Source organism: Octopus bimaculoides, chromosome 9, assembly GCF_001194135.2.
Source record: "Octopus bimaculoides isolate UCB-OBI-ISO-001 chromosome 9, ASM119413v2, whole genome shotgun sequence".
In the NCBI taxonomy this organism is placed as follows: domain Eukaryota; kingdom Metazoa; phylum Mollusca; class Cephalopoda; order Octopoda; family Octopodidae; genus Octopus; species Octopus bimaculoides.
In genome coordinates this window covers 11,530,699-11,533,833 of record NC_068989.1, presented here as the reverse complement: position 1 = coordinate 11,533,833, position 3,135 = coordinate 11,530,699, and the positions used below count along the sequence as shown (strand labels likewise).

Genomic DNA, 3,135 nt, shown 5'->3' with positions numbered 1-3,135 from the left:
GTGGTGGTGGTGGTGGTGGTGGTGCTGCTGCTGCTGCTGCTGCTGGTGGTGGTGGTGGCGGCGGTCGTCCTGGTAGTGGTGGTGCTATGAGGTGGTGGAGGAGGAGGAGGAGAATGTCGTCGACGACGCAGACGAGGAGGAGGAGGGAGGACGACGTCGCAGACGAGGAGGATGCAGGCAAGGAGGACGCGGACGAGAAGGACGAGGCGGTGAGGACGATGACGACGACGACGACGACGATGACGACGATGGCAAGGAGGAGGAGGAGGAGGAGGAGAAGGACGACAACGATGACAACGACGAGAAGGACGAGGAGGAGGAGGATGTTGACGACAACGTTGACCGTGACGCTGATAACGGTGTCAAAAACAAAAGTGGTGGGGGGCACCTCAGATAAGAGAGCGAACCGCAGAAGGTCCTATCTTATTTGAAAGCTGACTGACATGTAATTTAACAGACGCTTTTAAAAGGAATACTGCCAAAACGAATACAAAGACTTGATCTTCAGTGACGTAACAGCGGTGCCATTAATAATACGGATTTTACTTATATCACATTATTGGTTCCGTGCCAGAAAGTTGCTGGATTTGGATAAAAACAATCGATAGAAATCGATTTGAACCCAGGTACTTAGACTGGCTGGCATTTTATTTCGTTTATTTCATTTAGAAATCAGTCCGAGCTTCTATCTGGTGAGTCGACCTGCTGCAATTAACCAAATCTCCTTCAAGACAGAATCTCCTTGCAATCGACCCCAGTGTTTCACTGGTATTTAATTTATCGACCCCGAATGGATGAAAGGCAAAACCGACCTCGACGGAATTTGATTTCAGAACGTAGTAGCGACAGGCGAAATACCGCAAACCATTTCGCCCGGCGTGCTAACAATTCTGCCAACTCACCAGCCTAGGTGAGCTGGCAGAGTCCTCAAAGCATTGGACGGAATATTTGGGATTATTGGTTCCTAATCTTTGCGTTCTAAGTTCAAATTTCACTGAGATTAATTTCCTCATCTTTTACTTTTTTCAGTCATTGGACTGCAGCCATGCTGGATCAGCGCTTGGAAGAGTTTAGTCGAACACAAATTGACTCCAGTATTTATATATTTTTAAGTCTGGCACTTATTCTATCGATCTTTTATGCCGAGCTGCTAGTTCACGGAGACGAAAACAAACCAACAAGCGGCGGGAGGAAAAACACAAACACTCACACGCACACACACACGCACGCACACATGCCCACGCGCGCACACACACACACACATATATATATAAATATATAGACATATGTGGACCATGACGTTTTCCTCACTCCGATTGTAGAGAGGTTATGTGCTCCGGCCATTTGAATTTGACGAGTCGCCTATGCAGCTGAGCGCCTTGTAGGTGCGACACTAATGGTCGGTCTCTGACACTAATGGTCGGTCACTTCATGCACCATTTCCAGAAAATGGATTTCCATGCCAAACTCTGAAGTTTCAGAACTTTTCTTGGGAAATATACAGCCGTCTGCCAACCCAAAAAATCTTACTGTTAGCTTCCTGCTTTCTTTTAATGCGCAGGGTCTATTTGTCCTTTAATCAAGGATCTGGTTCACGTGACATCAGGGAATGTCCACCCACAGGTGGGCCTGTGTCACATGTCTAGTGGCTCAGCTCTCCTTCGAGTCGTGCATGCCTTAACTACAGGACCACCTTCAGTTATTCTACCGGCAACTGGTTTTACTACCCAAGGTCAGAGTGTACTACCCAAGGTCAGAATGGATTGGTGACTGAACGATAAGTCCATTCTCTTCAAAACTTCTGAACTCTTAAACTGAAACCCCAAGACCGGATAGTTTAATGTGTTGCCCTGAACATGATTGTATTAAATATGTTAAATAAGTTATAACTAAAGTAATAGATGCAGGCGCGAATTTGTGATTAAGAAGCTTACTTCCCAACCATATAGTCTTCGGTTCAGTCCCACTGCGCAGCACCTTAAACAAGTATCTTCTTCTATAGCTCCGGGTTGACCAAAGTCATATGAATGAATTTGGGAGTCGGAAACTGAAAGAAACCCTTCGTATATTCATGTATGTATATATATATATATATATATATATATATATATATATATATATATATATACGCACGTGTGTGTTTATGTGTGTGTTTTTGTATTTATGTTTGTCCCCCACCACCACTTGACAACTTGTGTTGGTTTGTTTACGTCCCCCTAATTTTGCAGTCCGGCAAAATAAACTGATAGAATAAGTACCAGACTTAATGAAAAATAAATTCCGGGTTCGATTTGCTCGACTGAATCCTTCAAGGCGGTGTCCCAGCATGTCCGCAGCTAAATGATTGAAACAAGTAAAAGTTTAAAAGATGTGAAAAGCAAAATTAATTCTCGCAAGATCTGAACTTTAAAAAATGGACGAGGAATGATCTGTCTTCTCTTGAAACTAAGCCTTTAACTATTGATTTCTAATAAACATTTGTAACAAAAAAGAAAACACCCTTAATGCTAAGTGATACTGCTGATACAGAAATGTTTGTCTAACCTTTCGTTGAATTTGACTGACAGCAGACGACCTTGTGTCGTCTGCTCATTCAAAAACAAATAAAATGCACTCTCATTAATTTCGTAGTTCTTTAGCCTATCTTTTTACTTTGTTGTCTTCTTTCTTCTGTATGTCAACTAAACAGTCAACAGTGATATGGCTCCCTTGCAATTCGTTTCTCTAAGAAGTCTATTTTGGCCATTTTCCATGCAGTCTAGTGAAAAATCTCACGCAAAATTACCAGCCAACTTACTTCGAGTTGGCTGGGATTCGTTATCACTCATGACGCCCACCACTGGAAGTGACGTTTTATTTTGGCCTCGTCCATTTGGACCAGCTCCAAAATCTTCAGCCCATTTCAAGATAGTTGTAAAATCTTTACATTTCTCTAATGCTCGCTTTCTTTTTCGTTGATGTTGTCGCTGTGGTTGTATTTTAGGTGGGGGTTGAGGTTGATTGCGTTTTATAGCAACCATTATTCTCGTTTGTTTTGCCATCCATTATGACGTCAGATAAATACGATTTCATTCTTAATATGTAACATATATACATAGATGCACATATATATACATATATATATATATATATATA

The 3,135-nt window shown here is 42.3% G+C and overlaps 1 protein-coding gene across 1 annotated transcript in view; it reads right to left on the bottom strand.

Annotated features, from left to right (window-relative positions):
* LOC106871955 (uncharacterized) overlaps positions 1-3,037 on the bottom strand; it is a 6,997-nt gene extending 3,960 nt beyond the window's left edge. Inside the window, exon 1 of the mRNA XM_014918737.2 lies at positions 2,545-3,037. The gene's annotated coding sequence lies outside the window, so the exon portion shown is untranslated. The remainder of the gene's footprint in view (positions 1-2,544) is intronic.
* Positions 3,038-3,135: the final 98 nt, after the last annotated feature.